At 36.8% G+C, this 25,875-nt stretch overlaps 2 pseudogenes across 2 annotated transcripts; both read right to left on the reverse strand.

Moving 5' to 3' along the window:
- Positions 1 to 9,720: 9,720 nt before the first annotated feature.
- On the reverse strand, positions 9,721 to 10,647 carry LOC308642651 (olfactory receptor 8D2-like; annotated as a pseudogene). The gene has a single exon. The product of its transcript is annotated as an olfactory receptor 8D2-like (transcript).
- Positions 10,648 to 16,739: 6,092 nt separating this feature from the next.
- On the reverse strand, positions 16,740 to 17,620 carry LOC308632804 (olfactory receptor 8G1-like; annotated as a pseudogene). The gene has a single exon. The product of its transcript is annotated as an olfactory receptor 8G1-like (transcript).
- Between the last annotated feature and the right edge of the window lie 8,255 nt (positions 17,621 to 25,875).

The raw sequence follows: 25,875 nt of genomic DNA on the forward strand, positions 1-25,875 counted from the left end.
TTATTTGTAATAGCTAAAATGACCCAAATGATCATTAACAAATAAGTGGATATATTGTGGCAACAGGTAAATGATAAGCTATAAAAATGAATTCATGGATGTATATTTAAATCACTATTATAAGTGAAGAAAAGCCAAGGACACATTAATACATACTGTATGATTACATTTGCATGAAATAGGAAATGCCAATAATACGCTGAGACAAAATATAAATCAGTTATTGTTTGGGGATAGATGTAAAAAAACCACTCTTGAGGTTGAACTAATTGTTTATTATCCTGAGTGTGGTGACAAATAAATTTCAAAGGTATATTTAAGTGTTAAAATTAATGAAATTTTATATTTTACACACACACACACACACACACACGCACACACACACACACATATATATATATCAAATGTACTTCAATAAGCTAATGTATAAAGATATTTCAGTAAATTTGAGAAACTTGTCTAGAACCATAAAAATATATTTTGATATTTATATGGAAGCTGTGTTAAATGTATAAGTTAATTAGGGAAAAGTACTATATTTATGTAGGGTACCAGGAACTGACCACTGAGTCACATCCTCAGCCCTATTTTGTATTTTATTTAGAGTTAAGTTCTCACTGAGTTATTTAGTGCATCACTTTTACTGAGGCTAGCTTTGAACTCTCAATCCTCATGCCTCAGTCTCCCTAGCTGCTGGAATTACAGGCATGCACCACTATGCTCAGGGATAAACTAGAATATTTAAATGTTTAATTATTCTAAGAAAAGCAAGTATCTTTTCATTTGTTCAACCCTACCTCTCTACCTTTCAGGAGTACTTGAATGTTTCTCTTAAATTGATTTTACATTTTTTAAAAAAATATAGTAACATGTATTTTATCTTCTTGCTGCTATTTTAAACAATTTCTGAGGGTTAATTTGCCTCTTCTTATCTTGTGTTAGTTTGAACATTGAGTCTCTAGGGATTTCAAGATAGAAAATTATATCATCTGGGACTAAAGATATGTTCTTTCTTTTTTTCCTAATTCTTATGCTCCTACGTGGTTTCTCATGTCTAACTACATTGACTAACAATATAAATATGATAACAAATTAAGATAAAATGTGGCACAAGCTTCCCTTGTTCTGTATTTCAGTAGAGAGGGCTCAAAACAACCAAATAAATGGAAATAAAGGCTTTTTGCATATGTTAAATGGAAAACAAATAATGAAAGCAAATTTAATAAGACCTTTTGACTAAAATTACAGTTCTTCTTCTGTAACTCTTTCTCCTGTGTTTGCTTGTTTGATTTCTCTCTTTCTCTAATTCTTTTTCTCTCTCTTTCTTTTCTTCTTTTTCTAGTCAATTTCTGTTGTTCTATTAATAACTCAGTACCCTTCACATAGCAGTCTTCAATAAGCAAGCATGGAATATTGGGAAGAGAAGAACATTTCCTTTATATCACAGTAAGAAAACAAAACTATCTAAACACAAATTTTTCTGTCAAAACACAGGAATGCTAATACAAAATGTTTTCTATTTTATTTAAACACTGAGTTGACTCTAGATTGAAAAGTACCTTTTAAACATAGATCTTGGAACTGAGGATGTAGTTTGATGGTAGAGTACTTAATTACACAAAGTGCAGAAAGCCCTGGGTACAATTCCCAGGAGAAAAAAAAAAAAGAAAAGAAAAGAAAAAGAAAAAATATAAATCCTTGAAATTATGCATATTGCATCAGAACAACAAATAAAAATGAGCAAAAACATATTATTCATTTTTCCCATCTATAAACTCTCAAAAAAATAATCTCATTGCCCCAATAAGACCTCCTCAGTGCTTTCTTCACATCCTTGTTCCTCAGACTGTATGTTAAAGAGTTCAGCATGGGGATCACTGCGGTATAGAACACAGAGGACACCTTCTCCTGGTCTAGAGAATTACTTGAAGGGGGCTTGAAATACATGAAGGTGATAGACACAAAGAAGATCCCCATAGCTATGAGATGAGAGCTGCAAGTTCCAAAAGCTTTGAACCGACCATCTGAGGAGCGGATGCGAAGGATGCTGTAGAAGATGAAGGCATAGGAGATGGCAACAGCCAGGGTAGGCACCAAGGAGTTGAACCCCGCAACAACAAAGAGTAGGAGCTCGTTGAGGTGTGTGCTGGAGCAGGAGAGATTGAGGAGGGGAAGAACATCACAGAAGTAATTGATGTGGGAGGAAGAGGGGCAGCTGGAGCTCTGGCTGCTGTGTTAAACCCAGTAAGGCAAACAAGGTGGATGTAGAATGATTTGCTATGGCCATTCTTCTTTGAGATTTCTGTAGAAATGAAAGTTGAGAATTATATTAAAGATCATCATTCCCCTTTCAAATGAAGCAAAAGATGCACAAGAAAGTTAACAAGGACAGAAAGACTAAGTCACAATTTTCATCATCTGAGATTCCCATGTCTGTGCCCAATCTCCCAAATCACCCTGGACTTTCTCCAAGTTGATCCAGAGTTCAGATCACAAAATGTGTTAGTGGACTGACTCAGAAACCTTTGTCCTAAATTGGCAGCAAATTAAAATCATGCTGTATGGGGAGAATTACTGATAGTTATGTACTGACAGTAGAAAAAATAATGGATGATTCTAATCATTGTCTCATTGTTCCCAATTTTCTCACATTCTGAGGCCAAAACATCTCCCATAATATCTGCAAACAAGGAAAGAATGAAACTTTAGACACAGCATTGAAAATATTCTCTAACTTGCAGTTGGAGTGAAGATGACCATGAAGTTGTGTATAACACATCTAATTATCACTCCCTGGGTGAAAATCCCTGTCCAAGACACCCGTGGTGAAGAAGTGAAAGTGCTCCTGAAGCACCTGTTTGCTCTCCACTGAACTGGCAAAGAATGGCAGGCAGATGGCTTCACCACTGCACTCAGCACTGAAGGACACGTGCTTAGCTCATGAGTCTTCTCACACCTCAAGATTCCCAGAACAGTCAGTTGGCTGCAACCTTATCAGTGAACAACTATCCCCTTATTTACAAGATACCTATGCCCTACTGAGAAGCTTTTACATGGCAGAAAAAGATGATGCTTGGGTTCCTGAAAGAATGGTGCTATTGGTGTAAACCTTGAATTTTCCTATGCTCAGTACCAATGGGTGTTAAGGCCATGGACCTGAAGAAATAAGAGTCTGTGTTCTTCCCAGAAGAAGCAGTGAGTTGGTTCACATTCTTCCAACATTAATTGGGTCCCTGAAGGAAACAGTTTGATTGAGTGTATGTGTTTTTAGGGTACCAGTTATTCTGTTTTTTTTTTAAGTATTATAAAAGGCAACTAGAGAGAATAATGATTATCATCTTCCTCTTCCTGTCCTTCCTTTCTCCTTCTTTTCCTTCCTCACTGATTGCATATTACTTTCACATGCTTTCTATAATTTATATAATGTTTCAAAATTCCCTGAAATACTGTTTACAATTTACGTCCTTATTTTCATGGTTAAAAGTTATAGGCACAAAGTATTGTAGAGTCAGAGCTACAGTCCAAGAAGTAAGACTGCCAGAGTCCCTCATTGACCCAGTTTACTTCACATATGGATTAATGTCTTCATATCTTCTGTTTTTTAACTTGTCACAAAACTTCGAGGATGAGAGCCTACAAGGAAATGTGAACATTTTTAGATACTATACAATAGACCAGATTTCAAAGCACTTTCTGGGAAAGGGAGATTCTAGATGATGGGGAACAAAAGGAGTTAGGGCTCATGCATGGTAAGCAGTCTGAGAACACTTCTCATCCTGAAGGGGGCTCAGAGCAGGAATAGCAGAGATCAAGCACAAATTTCTGCATCTCATATTTATATATACAACTGATTAAGGTGATAAGAAAGTACAGAAAGAGGAAAAGAGATGTTTCTGGCTTTGGAAGAAACTATGCAAGAGAATAGTAAACATAAAAAATGGCTGAAAGAACATTTTCCCACAGTATCCTAAAGGATACACACTAAGACACTTTGTCCATAGTTGTGAGCTACATTTTCCAGACAATGTCGATGATGCTCTGTAAAGATTAGTAACAAACAGTACAAAAAAAGGAGTGCTTGCATTTTCAAATAAGTGTTTCCATGTACCTGCATGGAAGTTCACAGTGAACATGTGAACATTAAATACCGTAAATAGTGCAACTGGAAAGTAATCTGCCTAATTCTGAGCTCAGTGCTTCCCATACCTACTTAATAACAAAAAGTTGTAAAAGAGCTTAACAAGGTGAACTGGTATTCTTCCCAGCAAATCAACATGAAGGTTTTGTTGTCAAGACAGCCTTAAGTTCAAGGGCTGACTGTTCTGCTGACCATCCTGCAACATTGGGAAAGCTATTTGCTGTAAATCTCTCATCTAAATTGTGAAGTGAGAATTAGAATACCTTTTATTTTTTTCAGATTGTTATGATCAACTAAAATAATAAATGTAAAGATTTGTTATCTAAGAGCACTAATCAAAATTAAAAAAAAATATGATTGAATATAGAAAGGCACATAATATGAGGAGATGGAAATGCCATCTTGGTAAGAAGATGGACTCGTGTCTCCTGTTCATGCCAGGTCCTTCATCTTGCTTTGAATGATGAAAATATGCTAAACATTTGTGGTTGGTCAGGGTTTTAAACATTTGTGTCTCTATATCAAAAATTTTGAGGCAGATTAAAAATGTTGGGCTCTTTTGGAGAAGATGGGACATCAAGGATATTCCTTTCAAAGATTGATTTTCTAGCAATACAATACAATACAAAGGCATGAAAGACTAGTAGCAATGAACAAAGGCTACTTGGGATGAGTGGATAATTTTTGTTTCCTATTGTCTAAACAATATTCATTCAAGATAAACAAGAAGTTAGAAATATGTTTAATATTCTGTGAAAAAATGAACACTCTACTTGAGATCATGTCTTCCTTTGTTATCTGTATCTCTTGGAGACTTCTATGTGAAGACTGGTGCTCAATAAGACAAGAAATACCAATGAATGCAAAAACCAGAGGATTTCAGGGAAGCAAACAGTTCAGAGTCATGGAAACCCGGGGAGACGCCTGCATCAATGTTGCTTACATTTATACTTGGAATCATTCCCACAGATTCTGTGACCCAAGTCATAAAGATGTGACAAGGCAGGATTGCTAGAAAAGTTATTAGAAGGACATGACCAACTGGAGAGGACGATAGAAAGAATGTTCCCAAGTAAAGCTAAATGTTGTATGGGGGTGGTACTGTTACTGTCTCCAAATGTCCTCCTAATAGACATGACACAGTTGCCATAAAAAAGCTAGACACTTACCTGGATCCTGCACAGAGACTGATGTTCATAGAAACTGCTCACTTTGTGCAATATTTTTATTTTTTAGTTATATGTAGACACAGTGTCTTTATTTTACTTTATGTGGTGCTGAGGATCGAACCCAGTCCCTCACGCATGCTAGGTGCGTGCTCTGCCTCTGAGCCACGACCCCACCCTGCAGATCTCTCTTATGGCTGACAAAAAGCAATCCTTTCCTACTGCCTGATGCACACGTTTATATGTTAAAGACAGAATTATTGGTTGGCTAAAAATAAAACATTAAATTATTTATCCAATAGTAGAAACCCTCAAGCAAATAACGCTTAGCTTTTCCAGTCTGAAAAGCATAAGGGTGGTATGAAAAGCACTTTTAATGGGAGTTTTAGTGAGCTTAGGGAGCTCATTAGAAAGATCAAACACACTCATACACATATAAGTCGCCCAAGACCTACAGAGCCCAAGATTAACAGAGTGATCAGTATTTAATAACCCTCTGCAAAAGTCATCTTATTATGCTCTGTAGCCTCTGTTGATACCTGTCTCAAGAGTGGTGAAAAAATTTCCAGATTTCATATTCTCAAGTTGTTGATGAGGATTCTGTAATGTGGAGAATTCAGGACAATGATTCCCAAAGTGAATCAGAAGTCAGTTCCTAGGTTTTTACTAAAGAGTTCATCAATTGGTTAAAAAAATGGGAGAAAGGATAAGAGTAATATGAAATTTTTCCTAAAGCAGAGTTTATTCAATTTAAAGACTTTTCTTCTTTGAGGTTGTCTTGCTTACCTTTTAAAATGTTTTTAAGATCCCAAATATTCTCTCATTTTATATGTTGCCATTGTAGATAATCATATATTTTGTTGTTTGCTTATATTTGTGTATTGTGGCTGGATGATTTAGTTAGAAAACCATATATTAGGAAAACTTAGTTCCTTATTGAAATTTTGTTCTCTTGGAAAATCCAAATTCTGAAAATTAGAGTGGTTAATATAGGACAGAATGATGAACATAGGAAAAAATATTCTATTTCCCTTCCCATCCAAGGGCTTGGGTCAGAAAATTTCTAGGACCCTTAGAAAAATTGTCCATGGACTTCTTCGCTCTGAATCAAACTTTAATTATTAGTCCCAATCACTATTCTGCCTCTCCTCCTATAACATCTCCTGTGACTGAAATTTCTTTCATTCAATGATTCTAGTGGCTTCCATCGACCTTTCCTCATTCCACCTGCCTAAGGTTCTTCCCATTTGTGACAAGTGAGAAATATATCCTTCTGACCTAGAGTCACTTCAGATATTTTGTGCCTACCAATCACAAATACCAGGCTTTCACCAACGAACTACTTTGTTTAAGGTAATTGATTAAAAAGCATCCAAGAATCTCTAATGAATTTTACACATAAATGTACATAAACATAATTGACTCAGAACTTGACTTACTTAGTAAAGTTTCAAATATCCCCAAATAAAAATAGCAGTGTTAACTATAATAATTGTTCTTTATATTATTACTTTTGGCAATATTATCTAGAGATGCTTATTATGTGGTAGATATTGGTGTAAGCACCTCACAAATATAATACTAATTTTATCAAAGTACTTATTTCTTAGGAAATCATTGAGACTCTTAAACTTAGATTATTCATGTATAAAATTACAGAAATCAATATATCATTTAAAAAATTTCTTAGTGCTATACCTTTATGATAAGAAAATTCACACAAAAAGCAGAAAGGCAATCTTTATGGTCCAATTGTTGTTTAATTCAGAATTTCATGCCAATAATTATTCTTGATGAAAAGATAGAAAGGACCCTGGATGGACACATAGGAGACTCATGTATACTCTTTGTTTTATACTTATGATTGGTGGTCAAGTTAAATCTATTGAATTTTAATTTTCATATCTGCAGCTTTCACAGGGAAGTTATACAAACATGTAATATATAATACCACATACAATATAGAAATCACGGTACTGTAATAAACTCCAACATTTACCCCAAAGAAAACCCAGGAAGTAGTACTCTGCCATTAATACCCTTTTCTCCTCTCATTTATGTGGATAGTTTTCTGGACAAAATCATTCTGTGTATAGATGATGATGAAGGTAGATTTGTTGCCTGAAATTAGCATACAGGAAGCCTATAGGACCTATTCTGCCTTTCTCCAGGTAAGAATGTATTTGACTAAAGTAAAGAAGTTCACAAAACTTAGAAAGGTCTCCACTTCTAGTTAATATCAGGGGAAAAAACAGTTTCAAAAACATAAAGAAGTGAAATCATTGTAGTGGTCATGGTACTGGTGTTTGTTATAAATGACAGGTATTGATGGGCTATGAATGTATTTAACCACTAGTCTCTAAGATGTAGAATATAAATCAAAGAAAGATACCATTTTTATATAATGACAGACACTGATAATAACTTGGACGGAACACATGCTCCCTTTTAACATTTGAACATATATCTTAAAAAGGTTCAAGTAATGTTTTGTGGTTTTAGGACCAACAGAATTTTATAATTGTTTTCCTGTGATATTGCCCAATCAATACTCTAAAAATCCCAGAGAGAATATGTAACTTTTAAATTGATCTCAGAGGTCCTTGTGTCCCTGAAGACCCATTGGTAGACTAAAAAAAAAAAATTCTCCCTAAAGATATCCATACCAGTGTCCCAACATCTGTGAATGTTACTTGAATGTTTGAATGTTACTTTATATGGAAAACAAGGGAAAGAAAGACTTTTTGCACATGTGACATGTAAGGATCCTGATATGGGGAGATCATCAGTTGTCATTCAGATGGGCCTTACATGCAATCAAATATATCCTGATAAGAGATAGTAGAGACCACAGAGCAGAAATTGGAGTGGAACAGCCACAAGCTAAGGCAGCCAGCAGCCCCAGAAAGCTAGACAAAGAAAAGAATGGATTCTCCCCTGGATACTCCATGATGTTGACAGCTTTTTCATTACTGTGACCAAAACACCATACAGGAACAATGTAGAGGAGGACAAGTTTATTTTGGCTCACAGTTTCAGAGGTCTGAGTCCACAGATGGCTACTCCATAGCTCTGGACCCAAGATGAGGCAGAACGTCATGGCAGAAGGAAAGCAGCATGGCAATCAGGAAGCAGAGATTGACAGCTCTGCTCACCAGGGACAAAGTATAAATCCCAAGGTATGCCCCCAGTGACCTATCTCTTCAGTCACAACTTACCTGCCTATAGTTACTGCCTAGTTAATTCTCATCAGTGGAGTAATCCACTGATTAGGTTAAAGTTCTCATAACCCAACCATTTATCTTCTGCTAACTTGAATTGTCTAACACATGAGCTTTGTGGGGAATACCTCATATCTAAAACATAACACATAGAAGAAATGAGGCCTAACTGAAACCTTGATTAGGGCCATTAAGACTATTTTTAAATTAGACCTCTAGAATTGTAGGAGAATAAATATCTTGTTTGGAGACACTACATTGGTGGAAATGTTTATGCCAGATTATTGTGGAATCTAATGAGTCCAAAACTATGATTCATTATTAGCTACCTACATGGAAGAGCTTTCCACTCTTTCACATACATAGGTTTAAGCCATGTGCAGGTCAAAAGACTGACAAGCTGAGACTGGAGGCAGAACAGGGTCTCATATAACATACACATGGTTATAGTATGGAATTGTGAGAGTTAAGAAAAGGATAGAGTGGTAAAAATGAAAAGGTCTCCTGTAGTCACACTTGTCTGGAAACTGAAACTAACCACTGAAGTAAATTTTTCACTTACTTAAAAGGAAGAATACATTTTTCGTTGATCATCTGGACTGTTGTCTTACAGTCTCTATAATGTTTAACTTAAGTCCTATAGTCTGCAGCTTGACAATTTTGTCAAAATGAGACTAAACTGAAAAAAAATTATATAGTATAATCAAATTTAATCTCTTTTTAAAGGAATGTCATGATAAAGGCTAACTATTCCCTCAGATGACTAAGCCAGATACTTCTGTGCAATGCCTCTTCATGCTAGATAAAACACCACATAGAAAGTAGTACTTTGAATTCAAAGGAAACTGGATTACCAACTAAATTAGCACATAAACTCACTGATACATAATTTTATCTCAGACTGTCCTTCCCATGGAACTATATCCATCAATATTTCCAACAAAAAATATTGTTTTTATAATCATAAAAATCTTAATGTTTATCTTCCCTCTGCTGCTAACTCCTATTTCTTTGAAACATATCAGAAAACTGAATTGCTCAATAATATTAAAAATCTCAGTCATTTTCAAGCATAGACTCTGTATTTTTTAAATAAGAAGGCTTTCTCTTTGGAAGACAGAAAGAAATGTCAAAAATCATCTGACACCATTTCATCTGGTTCATTTCTTCTTGATCCCTACAAGTACCCACTTCATCAGGATGACTGCCTCCCCCCAAACAATCTTCTCAGTGCATTCTTCACATCCTTGTTTTTGAGGCTGTAGATCAGGGGGAATCACCATGGTGTAGAACACAGAGGACACCTTCTCCTGGTCCATAGTATTTCTGGAAGGAGGCTTGAAATACATGAATGTTATAGACCCAAAAAAGATGCCCACAGCCATGAGATGGGAGCTATAGGTGCCGAAGGCTTTGGCTCGACCCTCAGTGGAGCGAATATGGAGGATACTAGAGAGAATAAAAGCATAAGAGATGAGAATGGCCAGAGTAGGACCTAATGTATTAATTCCTCCAATAATAAAGAGCAATATCTTATTGATGTGGATGCTGGAGCAAGATAGAGTCAGCAAGGGCAGAATATCACAAAAATAATGACTGACAATATGAGACTCACAGAAGGACAGCATTGACATGCGGGAGGTGTGGACCATTGCCCCAAACAAACCCAGGGAGTACACCAGAGCCATCATGATGGAGCAGACCCTGTGGGACATGACAATGTTGTAAAGCAGTGGGCTACAGATAGCAACATAATGGTCATATGCCATGGCTGTTAGAAGGTAAATCTTCTGCAATAACAAAAAAAAAGAAAGAAGTAAAGCTGAGTCATGCACTCCAGAAAGGAGATGATGTTCCTCTCTGACACAAAGTTCACCAGCATCTTAGGGGTAATGACAGAAGAGTAACAGAGATCAATGAAGGACAAATGACTGAGAAAGTAATACATTGGAGAGTGAAGTTGAGAACTGATGGCAATTAAGAGGATCATGCCCAGGTTACCCACCACTGTGACCACATATATTCCAAGAAACAGGAGGAAGAGTGGCAACTGGAGCTCTGGGCGTTTTGTTAACACCTCAAGGATAAAATCAGTCCCTGAAGAGAGGTTTGAAGTAGCCATTTTCTTACAAAATAGTATCTGTTAAAAGAGATAAAAGAGGGACATTAAGCTTATTTTCTGATTTCCAAAGCAGAATTTCATGCTCTTTTGGTGGATTGCATTTCTGACACCCTCATGGATAACATGACTTCATCCTTACCAAGAACATCTTAAAACCTCAAGGACAAAGACTCTAAATGTAACCCAGAGCCACGGTTCCATCCAAACCCAACCATGCTGAAGTCAACGTCACTTCATTTGGTTCCCAGGCTTAAGCCTCTAATGATTACACATTGAGAAAAACCACAAACTTTCCATAAAGTAGTTTTTTTGTTTATATTATTAAAATAAGACATCTTACTCTCTTTGTCTGAGCATATGCCAATAGAACCTTCTGACATCATGAGCTCATGGCTTCAGATCTAGCTGTGACCATGTGAGAGTTGTCTATTTTGGTTCTCTATGACCTCCATGAATCAGCCAGCATACTTGGCATTCTCTAAACTGGGGACTGTGGAACATGAAGATTTCTCTGTAGAGATCATGAATATAGAAAAGAACTTATAGAAATGGCTCTAATCCCTTCTGATAGTCTTTCTGTTATGTCCGATTTCTGAAAGGAAAATCTGAGTAGGCCAGGACATTTCCCCTTTCGTGGGAAAGTGGATTGATAAAATTGCAGGGCCATAGGCCATCTTTGACTATAATTTAGATCTTTCTTTTACAGAAACAGCAGTGTTAACATTCAGGTGAAACACTTTAGCCATCAAGAAATCATTACATCTGCCCTGCACCTGCACTCCCATCCATCTTTCAAAGTCAAAGGCTCACTGACATTTCTTTCAAAAATTTAGATCAGAGTTGCAGGTCTTATTGTTCACCAAATTTGTTTTTCCTAAACTTCAAGCAGAGCTAAAACATTGTATATTGCATACAGAGTCAATCAATATTGATAATTTTCTTTGGGACATTTGAATAACAAAGTATTATTTGAATTCATGACACTGAAGAGAGAAACATTAAGAATCAGGACCAAGATGTGGCTTTAAATTTTATTTTTCCAAAATAAAAAAAATATTAATGAAGAAAAAATTCCATACACAAAAGAATACATTATTTTGCTTTTATTTTTCACAACAAAATATTTTCATGATCACAACATAAAAATTGTGAAATTCATTGCAATATATTTTTACTATATAACTTACAGCATGTTAATTGTATTCAATATGTATGTTGATTTAAAGGATGAATTAGGTGGGATGTTATCTCCAAGAAAACAAGAAGAGATCCAAATCTCTAAATTCAGGAAATTAGCTAATACAATAAGAGAAAGAGACTCAGAGTTGCCAGAATGAAACACCATGCAGCCCCATTGATAATGTCCAAGAAATTGGACCATCATCACATGAAGGGTGTGAAGTTTTTCAATGAATTGTTCACATGGACACAATATTTGTGATACAGAGAAATCAACACACTGTGAAAGTTAGTAGAGACAGAGATGAAGCATTTGGGTTCAGACCCATTTATTGGGTACCATGGTTTTTGCTAAGCTCGAATAGCTCCAAATTTCATTTTGTAATCTCAGATAATATAAAAATCCTTTCCATTAGGAAGGCTAATCCACAAATCAGAACCTCAGTAATCCTATCTCTCTGACTAATGAAACATTCCTGCTGATTTGAAGACAAAAATTGCTTATCTGTCAGAGTAAATAAAACACATTAGTTTATGCTTTGACAGTGCCCAGCAGATTGAGGAATCCACAGATGGGCAGGAATACATAATTTATGTGCCGATATTTATTCAGTGACTTACAATCTCATTTTTACAAAACAACTGAATGTAAGTAAAACACCTTTAAGAAATCAATTATAAGCATCACGTTATCCATTTATTAATGTTCATTAATTTACCAGCCTAAATTGGATATTTCTTAAAACTATATCACCATTTTTGTTAGGAAATCATTTAGCATACCTGAAAGAGAGCAGAATGAAGACACGAAATTTGAAAGGAGTAGGCAGACAAAGATTTTAAACAAAATTGAGGGTGGCAGAAAAATTAATAATTTAAAAAAAATCCTCAAATAGCTCTCTAAATCTCCAGAAAGTTGGGACCAGGAAAAATGCACCTAAATACATAAAATAGCCAATTTGCATAACTGTCATTGCCCTGAATCATCATCAAAAGAACATTTATTTATATCCAATATCTTGAACTTAGAAAGTTAGGGGAACATGAATGGCAATATTTAAATTTCCTATCAAAGTAATTTAGTAGTTGAGTCACTTTGAAAATGACTAAAAATAAGGTATTTCCGTATGTGAGATTTCACTGAAAATAAAATGTTATTTCATTAAAAGAAAGTGAAAATAATTGGTTACTATTTGCATGGGTCTATGCTTTCCTTCAGCACAGGTGACCATATGTGATGTGGTCTCCTATAAGAAGGTACTGCTTTGATTTTCCAACAGATTTTACCCATGTTTGGTGACCTACAATTCTACTGCCTTTAAAGCTTTGTAAAACAACAATACTGTAAGTAAAGTGCTTGCTATTCACCTTGAGAAACATAAATGCATTTCCAAGAAAAGTATCTGGTTGTTTGTACATCAGCAATTCATGAATGTGAGAGTACATGCAGTTTATTCGGATCTTACAAGTTACCCACAGAATTGTCAGTATGTAAATGAAATTATATATATATATATATATATATATATATATATATATATATATATATATAATTATATGTGAGCCTCATTAGAATAAAAATTAAATTTAGAGTTTTACTTTTTTAATTTAACATAGATGAACAAATTTGTAGATGAACATAGATGATTATGACTTAACATGTATGAACAATCCTTCTTATAAATTCCTACTTTTAAAATATACAATTATGTAAAGTAGGTATTGGAAACATTGTATTTAGTAAAAATTTGCCTATACCAACCTCCTGAGTGCTATAAAATATAGAGTACAGTTGTCAAAGAAATCCCAGGGTTCCCCTTTTGTGGAAGTATTTTCTTTTTAAGTGATACAATTAAATTATATTCACTAGATATCAGAATCTCAAATGCCATTGCAGTTGTCCCTTTGGACTCTGATAAAGCTGGCATTTTAGCCAAGAGAATAGAGTTCATAAATTTAATCTTCTGTGTAGTGAATGAGGACCACCTTTTCAAGGGATTCAAATACAATGGAAAGGAGATCTTCCAATATTTATTAAATTATCCCCCCAAAATATTACAAAACATCTGTATGAATTTCATCTGAATGAAATATTTGTTCATTTCACATCCTATCCCCTATGACTGAATGATGACATAGGCTTCTTGTTTGGAAATCGGATGAAAGCAGGACTATACTCCCTGGTGTAGGGTCTGTGTAACAGGTCATTTACCCCTGAGTCTATTTCCTCATCAATAAGAAGAGCATTTTGAGGACAAAGTCTGTATCAACATCTGCAAGTTTTAAACCACTATGTGACTCTGAGTAATTATTTTATTTGTTTTTTATTAATTTAGAAAATAGTTTCTGAATTTTCTATTTGATTGACTTGAGTTCTTCCAAAAGGAGCAAGTAGCCTCAACCAGAGATATAAATGGGAAAGCAGGTGAGAGCATGTTCTGCTCAAGATCAGGAGGAGAAGTAAGTTGGTTCCTGGCTGTCACGGAACAGACTGCATTCAAAAGGAAATGCAAAAACCAAGAAGCAAAGAGATCAAGAGATCCCTGAGATCCCTACAGTGACAATGGAAAATTTATAATGATTTTTTGAGCATTTTGCAGACCATGAAAAGCATGACATTCTGATTTAGATTTAAAAAGGAGCTATTTCTCCCATCAGGGACATCTATGGCAGTAAGCTGCTCTGAAAAGCACTGAGAGCAACAGGAGAATGTGTCAATTGAATGCTGTCAGCTTGTCCAGGCTTGTGGATCTTCCACATCTAAAATAATCCCAACAGTGTCTTGAACATTATAGTGATGGTTAGGAGCCCATTCACAACTCAAGTTGATCATTGAGCATGACAGTTGTAACTGTGCCTTTGATAGGACATGATTTAAATAGGAAAAGCCATTTACAAAGAAAGAACTTGCAGATAGCCTAATGTTGGGGTTTGAGTCTGCAGAGTTTAGCTCCCTCAGGCCTGACTTTTTGCAAGAGCTGTGGCTGTGATTTAGGTCAGCTGAGGCAAACCTCAGTTAGGAGGAGGAAAAGTTCTCTTCCCCTTATCGCAAGTCACAAGTTCTGCAAGGTTTGGCCAAGAGGAAGAAGCTTCCTGCATACTGGACCTGGGAACAGTACATTCGGGGATTAGATAATGTCTACAAAGAACTTTGGGAGGGTACTTATCAAATGAACAGGAACAATCTGAATTTAGCTCTGTGTACCCTCTGAGGCATGATTTTTGGGCAATGCGGGTAAAGTGTTACTGAAGAATTGCTTGCTTTGTTAGAAGAAGAATATAAAAGGAACTTGCAAATAAACCTCAGCATGCAGTTGCAATTGCTGCCTTGGCTCTGCATCCCCTGTGTCCCGGTTATTTTGCGACCCTTACCCAGGGACTCTAGACGTTCACAGCAAATGTAACCAATTTTTAAGGCAGCAAGACATTAGAACCCCAGTCTCTATAAGATTTGCTTCACTCATTTGTGGTTCTGAAAGGAATACTGACACTGAAGTTCAGATAATGGGAAAGTAAATTATCCAGAGTACATATGGACAGAAAATAAACACACAAGCATATGTTAAATTTTATAATAGGTGGTCTTTTTTGTAATGTATGTTCTGGAGTCATATAAAATAAATGAATACAATCTCAAAATAAATAAATCAATACAATAGCATAGTGTTATGAGTTTCAAAGCCATTCTGTAGTCAAAATAGCAAGAATTGAATCATGACTTTATTACTTACCAGTTATGTGACTTTAGGAAAACTATATTGTATATGACTCAATATCCTCAACTACAAAGCTTGTCAGATAACATTTACTTTTGAGAATAAAATGATTCACTAAAAGTTGAATAAAATTAAATGATCAGTGAATATGAAGTAAATGCATTATCTTGAAGAACCAATTATTAATTACAGCATTTAAATACACAACTTAAACACCTTATAGGAGTTGTACGACCTGCTGAGAAATTGATGTTCACTTACCTTAAGATTTTTGCTATCAGAAACTGGAATCCTGTATTATTTGCAAGTGTTGCAATGGGGATTAGAAATATACAATTAATTCTCAATGGATTTCAAAATCTCCCACGATTTGGCTCCACATGCAATAACAACATTAATCAAAAAATAAATTAGAGATTCCCATGATCTCAAAAACATTTTCTCCCACGAGGGATTGATTTCTGTTAGTAGAAATCAATGATAAAATAGATTTTGTTCTTCTGTAACTAGGAATTTACAAAATGTTTTGCCAAGCATTATCCTTCCTAACAATTTCTCTTTTTTTGTCTGAATCTCTATTCTAGTTGATCTCAGACAGCTCCAAGAGATTTGTATTCTGACGAAAATTCCCAATTTTTTCCTATTTGAGACACTACCTTAGAAAGACATGTAGGGCATATGGAAGAAAGGGGAGCCCCCAATAAATTATATTCTGGTCTGGGTATGCAGAATTATTGTCATCCACATTGGGTTTTTGGAAATTAGACAGACAAATGTGGAATATGGCAGAAAAGAGGAACCTCAAAGCTAGAAATTATGTCTGCAATATTTATAACTTTGTGTAGTTTATATAGATGGAAGAAAAGAGGGTAGTAATCATCTTTGGCAGATGGTATTTTCATTTAGAGTTGAGAACAGAGTTATCAATTGTATAGAAGAGTTGTAAAGTGATGGAGTGAGCACAATTGGTTAAAAGGATATTTACCATCATTAGCATTTCTTTCTAACTTTGCCTCTGTGATACACATAAGATAAAATCATGCTCAGAAAATGCCACTAAAGTACCATAATAACAAGAATAAAATCCTATCAGAAGAGGAAAAATATTTACAAATGGACTAAATTTCATAACATCAATTCACAACATGTGATAGTCAATGACCTAGATATAATAAATCATGCATTCATTACTTCTGTTCACAGAAACTTTTTTCTGTGTAGCATTTTCTTCAGGGCAACATTGACATCTTTATTCCTCAAGCTGTTGATCACAGGGTTCAGCATGGGTTCAAGAATGGTATAAAACACAGAGGACATTTTGCTTTGGTCCATGGAGCTTGCTGATGATGGCTGTAGGTACATAGATAGGAAAGAACCAAAGAAGACAGCAACAGCTGAGATGTGGGAGTTGCACGTGCTGAAGGCTTTGGCTCTGCCCTCAGTCGAGTGAATGTGTAGTATGCTGGAAATGATGAAGATGTAGATTGGGACAAAGATGTTAAATGTACCAAAAAATAGAATCAGCACTTCATTGGCATAGTTACTTGAGCAAGAAAGCTTCAGGAGGGGAAAAGAAACACTGAAATAATGGTTGATTAGATCAAATTTGCAGAATTGGACTGTAATCATGCAGCCTGTATGGACTGATGCACAAACCACACCTACATTACATACCCCTAAAATCAGGGAAAGGCAGGCCTGAGAGGACATGATGACATGGTAAAGCAGTGGGCTACAGATGGCCACGTCGTGGTCATATTCAAAAGGAGGAAGAAGTAGAGCTGAGTCCTGCATTTAGGATAAGAGATGATGTTTCTCTCTGTTACAAAGTTTACCAGCATTTTGGGGGTGAACGGTGAAATGGCAGGTCAATCAAAGACAGAGTGCTGAGGAGAAAGTGCATGGGAGTATGCAGGTGAGAGCTGAGCCCAATCAGTGTGACCATACTAAGGTTCCCCAATGATGTGAACACATAGCTTCCTAGGAAGAGGAGGAAGAGGGGCAGCTGGAGCTCTGGCTGCACTGAGAGTTCAGCCACAATGAACTCAGTAACTATGGAAATGATTTCCTGCTGCCATGTCCTTTGTTCAGCTTCTGAATTATTTTTAGAATTATACTTATACTTCCTTTAATATTTTACACCATTTTATAAAGATTGATCTGTTTTGAAGTTTTTATTATTTTGAACATTTCAATGATTAAGCCCATATTCCTACATTGAGATTTGCAAACCTACGTTCTTATAGAAGCCAATGTCAATGAGGATATCTCTCTGAGTGAAAACTTGGAGAGAGAAGGACCTGCCCAAGGCTTTTAATAGCCTAAAACTTGTTTCCGCCAGTGGTGAGCAAAGTTCTTACTATCACCAGCTATTTTAATTTTTAAAATAATTCTTAGGAAATCTGCATTTCCATCAAATTTTTAGGTTTGTCAATATTATTAAAAATAAACAACATCTGTAACACATACTGTGTTATCTGCTAAGTGTGTCGCCTCACATTTAGCCAGTTTGTGTTCTCAGGACCAACATGTGAGGGAAATAGAATCAATAGTGGTTAATGCCCAGGTCTTAAAGTCAAAGTGCTTGGGTCATAGACCCAATCCTTCACTCATTGATACCTTTGAGAAGGTAATATATGTATTTTGGTCTTAATTTTACAACTGTATAGAGAAAAAATGTGATACCTACTTCATAATTAGAGACTGTTATCAGATAATGAGCAAAATCATGATTGTCTTATTACCATAAACATTTTTGGAAGCAAATTATAGTTGCTCATTTAAAGCAGTCACTCATTAAAAACAGACATCTTCATAGCTCCATTTTCCATTCTACTTCTTTATCTTTTATGAATTAGAATATACTTCAAAGCAGAGACTGGGAACACATGCAGTTTTAAGCGGCATCCCCATGGTCTAAAACTTTGAACATAAAATTTGATTTTTCTCTATACCAAAGTAAAATCCTAAATAGAAAAGAAACCTGACAATGCCAAGTATTGTTGATTATGTAAAATTGCTCAACCACTTGGAAGCTGCTTAGCAATTTATTATAAATTTGAGCAAACATTTACTACATAATCTAATATATATGCACTTCAGTTTTCATCCAAGAGAAATGTAAACATTGGTCTATACAAAGATTTGTATCAAAATGTACATATTAGCTTTCTACATAGCAACCCAAATTAAAAACAACTCAAATGTTCATCAACAAGGAAATAGATGAAAGAGTGTACTTAATACATATGGAATACAATACTACTCAGTATTTAAAAAGGAACAAATCACATACACATAAAATAATACATATCTTAAAAACACTCTTAGTTTTGCAATAGATTGAAAAACTTTCTCTCAAATATTTGGAAATATTCACCAGTGGAGCAGTGTAGACATAGGATTTTCTTTGTGTGATAATTTTTAGCAATGAATTACATTTATGTGATGAATACCGCTATAATTGTCAATTTTCTTAAATTGATATTTCAACATATTTTACCTCTTTGCAAATGATCAGATACATTGCATTAATTCTTAATAATTATTTCCTTAATTAAATTGTAGACTTTACAGTGATTCTGTCCTTGCATTCTCAGTGTAGCTAAGTTGTGGATATTCTGGTCTTGACTGCTCATTCTGGAAGTTGTCTAATTTTATAAATCAGTTTAAGCACAGTAAGTTTGAACTTTGCTGATTTTATGAGTTATATATTTGCTTGTTATTTGAATACTTTCAAGTAAGTTTATTTTATTCTTTTTAAAATATATTTTTATTGATTGATTGATTTTTATGTGGTGCTGAGGATCGAACCCAGTACCTCACACATTGTGAGGCAAGCGCTCTACCACTGACCTACATGACTTGATGACTGAATATTGCAAAGATATTAGACTCTCACACATATGAATAAACTGAAAATATCCAATTACTGTGTGTTACTACTAAACAGATAAGCAGTCATTTGAGACACCAAATAAGTACCTTAGGTACTTATAATATCAATCGGCTATTTCTGAATATCTCTCAGGATTTACAGAAAATGTTGGCCTAGGCTGACATTGGGATAGAGTTAAGGTATTGAATCATAAGCAGTTACAAATACTGGAATCTACAAAGTCAGGATGGATGTAATGATGTCCTTCCTGCTCTGCACCCCCTTTCACTTTGAATCTGTTTCCACTTAAGGTCCTTATGTAGGTTCAGTAAATTATGTAATTTTAGCATCTGACTTGTTCCAAATCAGAGCATTTTATATAAAATCTAATACTTCAGTAGGATCTGGAACAGATGCAGTCCATCCTCATTTCATAGCAGTGACGGCATGGCATTTTCTAGTTTGATTGTGGATGAGAGGGTAATGTGGGCTGTTGCTCTACAGTCAGATTCACAGATTCACTTGAATACAAAGTATTTTTTTATTAATCCAGGAATTTCCTGTATAGTTCAACATCAGAGTCACCTAAAGAATTTATAGCTTTAACAAAAATAAGATGAATTAAATAGGTGAACTTATTAATCTATAAAAGTTTCTGATTCACCTATATTCTTATCCTGTCCTTTAGAGAAACTTAATCTCTGTTGAATAGCTCCAATAAACAGTTTGTTTTTAATTCTGCTGAAAGTTATCTATGTACTTCTAAACACTTTGCTCATATTGTTGTTCCTGAAATTATCAACTTTGAACTTTTCACCAACTTTCCATATTACATGTGCAATCACTTCAATTAAACCAGTGCCTCTACGTCCTACCTCATTTTATATTTGACATCTGTTATATTTCAAATATATATTTATATTTGACACATTTTGTTCACTGTTCCTGGGACAGTGAGACAGTCTTACCACCATTTTTCTCTCTGTTGTGTAGTACATGTTTATACTTCTTTTCAAATCTCATTAAAATTGAAATCATCATGGAAACATTCTCCAACTCCCTGTAACTGGTTAGAACTTCCTACTCTAGACTCAGAAACTAATTTCTAAACAGCTCAATTTTAGACTCTGTAGCATGCTATAAAGAACAGACCAATTTTCTCTACCTTCAGGAAGCCTCAGGGCTAGTACATTGTAGAAAGTTCAAAAAATATTTTGTAATAAAATGACAAGTATAAAAATTATGCTCTGGATAACTGAATAAATGGAGGCATTGGGGAATATTTACCTAAATTTTTAGTGATTACTCCCAGAACTAATAGTTTCAAATCCCAGTTGTGGGACAAGCACACTCACCCTTCTTCTTGTTGAAGCCTCATTATTAAATTTTACTTGCTATTTGCAAACAGTACTAATGCTATTGGGAGTCACAGTTTCTCAGCATTCTGTAATCTTCAGAGCTGAGAGGGCAGGTTCTGGTTCTCAGTTATAGTTATTTTCAATGTTGGTCTACATCACCCCTCAGCATCTCCAATATTTGCTTTTCATTTTTTGCTTATCCAGTTTCACATTAGCAAACCTCCTCAATTTCACAGTTACCACAGCAGTTCTGGTTGCCAGCTCTTAAGGTTATTTCTTGGTTTAGATATGCCAGGGACCAAATTACATGAGGCAAACACTCTCTGAGGATTTACATTTTTGAGGCATCAAACTCTTGAAAACTAAAGTAATTGACACTGATATTTCCCCTGTTATTTAATTTTCTCTATCAAGTCTGAACTTGTAATACTACACAGTTTCAATTCTAGAAATTGTGAATATATTAAAAAATGGTCAGAGGGGCTTTGGGGTGTGAATATTTTAAGGACATCGAGAGAGAGGGTTTTCTCTCTCAATTAGTGGTAAAGATTTGTGCATAGAGACATATATGTTAAAATGTATATTGTGGTCCAGCAGATCTCAGTGGGGTGTGAGAATATACATTTCTTACAAGCTCCTACTCAATGTTATTGGTTCATAGGCCACAGTGTAATTGGTGATATTAGAGGACCAGTAACCATCCTAACAAGTTATATCTTACTGATATCAGGGTAGAAAATTTAAAATAATGAACCATTTGTTTCTTTGCACACAGATATTAATTTTATATCATGTATAAGAGGGTAATTTAGAGCCTGGAGAGGAGCCAAGCAATCAGAGAAAAAAAATAACACTAAGAGTGGAGGAGGCCAACCTCTGTCCAGAGGGCTCTGGGAAGAGCCAGCCTGATTTCCTTCTGGGACCTGCTCATGGGCACTGGCCTGGGCAGGCACCAAGATGTGGTTTCACCAGACTGAGGTTCTGATGGAGTTGGTGCCTGGTGCAAAACTTTAATTCAACTGTTAGCTCTAAAAACAGGAAAGCATATGTTCTAATCAATAAAATTTTCCCTTTTGGACAATATTATGATACAAAATTCTGATGTTTTTTTTCAGATTTAAAAATGTAATAATAAAATACAATATTATTACAGCATAATATTTAAAACAACACAAAATGCAAGCATGGCTTTAGATTTCTCACAAATCATATTTTCCCCCAGATTAAATTTTTATTCAAGTATATCATTTATATATCTTTATGGGGTATATTATGGCAACTCAATAGACGTACACAAGTTTTATCATGCAACTTTGATATTACATCCAGGAAGTCCCTATAATGAAACCTGAAATTAGTTTCATTGTGATGAATTACTTTTCCTAGAATTCATACTGTGACAGAGTCTGAGAGACTGTCTCTTCAGGCCCTTCAAGAATTAGGACATTCTAGCATTTCAAGTAGGCGGCGTTGATGCAGGAGAGATGAGTCTGGACACCTGAGGAATTTGGAGGAAGCAGATTTATTTAAGCTGCAGCAATCCAGAGGAGCTAACACCAAACAAGCTCTGGACCCCAGGTCTGGAAATTCTCTAAGATTTCAGTGGGTGGTTACACAGCACAATGTTTAATATAACTTAACTTTGTTCCACATTCATAGGTTGGACAGAGGTTTCACAATTTTTTACACAGAAAACAGAAATTTTCACACATCAAAAAACTTGATTGGAGACTATTTTTTTTTTAGGATGTGGATGAGCACAATACCTTTATTTTTATGTGGTGCTGAGAATTGAACAAGGGGCCTCACATGTGCGAGGCAAGTGCTCTATCACTGAGCCAGAACCCCAGCCCTGCAGGCCTAACTCTTACAAGAAAGAGAAACCTGGCCTTTACAACAAAAAGGAGCTCAAAGCACAATGAGTGCTCTGGAAATTTTGTTGACTTCTTAAAATAATCTCTTCTTGATTAGGAGAGAGACTTGTGTGTTACAATTAAGGTGGGAGTCTTTTGGAAACTACAGCATTACCCCCTTTGATGCTCATTATTTAATCCACTAAGTCAAAGGGCATTATTATCTTCTTGGCTTAAAGGTTTATATGATGTAATATCATAGTTGTTGTTTCTCTTTTTTAAAAAAGAAACCTGCTTCTATTGTAGAACCACTAGTTTTAATGAAAAGAGGAAACAAACATGGAAGCAATACACAAGTTCATAGCACAATCCATGCCATGTCAATTAAGCTTTTGAATCCACCAAGAAAAGGAAACCATCCTCCCAATAGTGAGCTTGGATCTCAACTGCAATGCCCTTTCAGGATTGAACTGGTACATGTGTTTGTTTTCTGATATTATTAACTATGTGTTTGATTGTTATCAGTCCTAGAGTCAAGACAAAACAAGGGACTCTGTATATGACAGAAGTAAGGGGTGGCAATGACACTATAAGAGCTGTCTTAAAGAGCGAAACAGTCCATTTTCCTTTTGGCTAGTATATCTTTCACCTTGTACATCCAACCCAGAGTGGCTGAAGCAGGGCTGATGTTCCCTCTAGCTTTGGGCACATTCAGGCTAGTCAGCTTCCAGAGTGACTTGAGCAGGGTTGGTGTCCTTCGGATCTTTGAGTTTCTCTGGTGTTTCCTTCTTCCTGATGCTCAGCTTAAGGGGTACAAGTTAAGGAGGGAAAGCTGCAAAAGAATGTACGTAAGAATAAGAGATTTTATTTTCAGGAGGTTCCAAAGCAGGCTAAAAGGAACAAAGTATTACATAATGTATATCTCTGCATATGTACATACATGCATTGACATATTTGGTGACACTCTAAAAATTAGAGTAAGGGATTGTAGATAGTACTCTATGTGGGGGTGTGACAAGAGGTGGGGGATATCCCAGGAGGCTTGAACTATGTAGACTTAACTCAATGTAACTTTAAACAAATTTAAAAACAGCCTATAATTTCACAAGCCTGACCCAACATTGGCTTATGATCTTCCATATATTATCATTTCATCTAAAAAATGAAGTAAATTCAATCGCCTGCTCACAGGTCAATTGCCTTCCAAAGGTGCACCTCTAAGTGGGTTGACTTTAATCTCAGAATATATTTCTGCATGGAATTCATGTCAAATGCCTTCCTGGCTCCCAAAGTTTAGGTACTGCTCAACAGCTTAATTTTACCCCTGGCTTATGCTCCTCACCAACTTTACTTTACCAGATGCAAACCCAAGGTTGTACCTAGTTCTGCACCCTGGTCAAGGTCACCCAGTTAAGAGGGATTTAAATCCAGCTCTACCCAATCTGAAGTCTTTACTTCTCCTCACACTACCACTTAGCCAGACAGACTTGCTTACTTATATTTTTCTTTTCTTGATAATCTCTTGGAAGAAGCCAGTGTTAGGCTAAATTTGGTAGATCTAGGAGGGTATTTTCCCAATAGGCTATTTTTCCTACAAGTCCAGGTATGGCCAGTCTGGCTGTCCCCAGCCTGCTGCAATGTACTGGGGCCTCACACCACTGCCCAGAGACCCTGTGCCCAGATGACCCTATGTCAAGGACACAGAGTCTCCTCAGGGAAGAGTGGAGGAGTAGGGGAAGGAGACACCATGGAAAGTTCAGGAGAAAGGACCAGAAGGTTCTTCCAGGGCTAGACTCCAAGAGCAGCCAGAGATCCCTCTCTATCTTGCCCTACAGGATCAGGTCTAGACCTGGCCAGCAGCTACCAGGCTCTAACCCCACCCTCTCACCAGTGAGCTGGACCCACCTAGCCCCACCCACTGCCTGCTGTGAGGACTGCAGCCTTTATTGAAAGTGCTCACTTGTTTATTTGGATGAGTTCCCTCAGTTAGAGCCACAACTCCTCAAGGGTCCTAAGGACTGGTGGCTGGTCCTGGGGTGACAAAAGGCAGGCAGCATGCAGTGGAACTTGGTGACGTGACTGTAATGGAGAATGATCAGTTTCCTGGCTCTTATACGTCTTGAGCAGAGAAGCATCCTTGGGGTCAATTCACTGCAATGGCACCATCATGAAATGGTGGCATATGGTGGCAAGAGCAGCATCCAGCTCTTTTGGGCACAGGGCATCAGGCGTCAAAAGTCAGGAGTTGAGTATTGGCGTGGGGTGGGGACGACCGTGGCGGTGTCAGCATGCAGCTGTGATTTGGGAGTTCCGTGCTTCCTACTCATGGTGGCGGTGACAGTGGAAGAATCCAGAAACAGTGGTTGTAACAACAGATGCATCCAGCCATGAGTGTTTTCATCTGCCCTAGTGACAAGGGTCTGGCTGCAGTTGCAATGAACTTGACCCCAGTACTGAGTGTCACTGTCTAGTATCCATGTTAAAGTCTGGTGGCAGCAGGGTGGAGCTCCAGAGTCTGGCAGGGGTGGGAGCAACATGCAGCTGCATCAGGGGTCCAGCCTCAGTATAGGGGTCGGGCACCAGGTGTGGGATAAAGTACAATGACACTGGGGCCTTGGTGGGCAGTGTTGGAGTTCATCTGGAGTTTGGAAGTTTGAGTGCTGCACAATGGTGGTGGCACCATAAGAGTTCAGAAGCAGGGGCAGCAACAACAGGCAGCGTCCAGCAGTGAGCAACTTGATCCTGCAGAAGTAACTGGCGTCCAGCTGCAGGACAGTGAAGGTGGCATCCAGTGGCCATGTGGGGAGTCTGGTTGGCTACAGCGAAGAGCTCCTGGCTGGCATGGCAGCAAGGGCATGGGATACTGGGTGTCAGAGTGATAAGGTAACCAGTAGATGGGATGTCCTCTGTGGTGGAGGCTCCAGGACCTGGTCTTGCGCCTCGTTGACTGGCCTGCTCAGGAAGAAGAATGCGGGAGGCGGTGGTACCCAGGCAGCTGCCCATGACCTTATACTTCCCAGAGCTGCCATGTCTCGCTCTGGCCATGAGCCCACTGTGTGTCTGCTCACCCCATCACCTGATACAGCCTCTCTACTGGGGAATTAGGCTGTCTGCTAGGTTGGGGCGGTCTTGGGAGAGAACCTCACCATCCCCAGCCACATCTTGCATGGACTGTGGGTGCAGAAAGCAGAGGTCCTAGGACATCTTCACGCCCAAAGTGCATTTCTGTGGCTGGGGGTGGCAGA

This window comes from Spermophilus citellus, assembly GCF_964194105.1.
Source record: "Spermophilus citellus genome assembly, chromosome: 2".
NCBI lineage: Eukaryota > Metazoa > Chordata > Mammalia > Rodentia > Sciuridae > Spermophilus > Spermophilus citellus.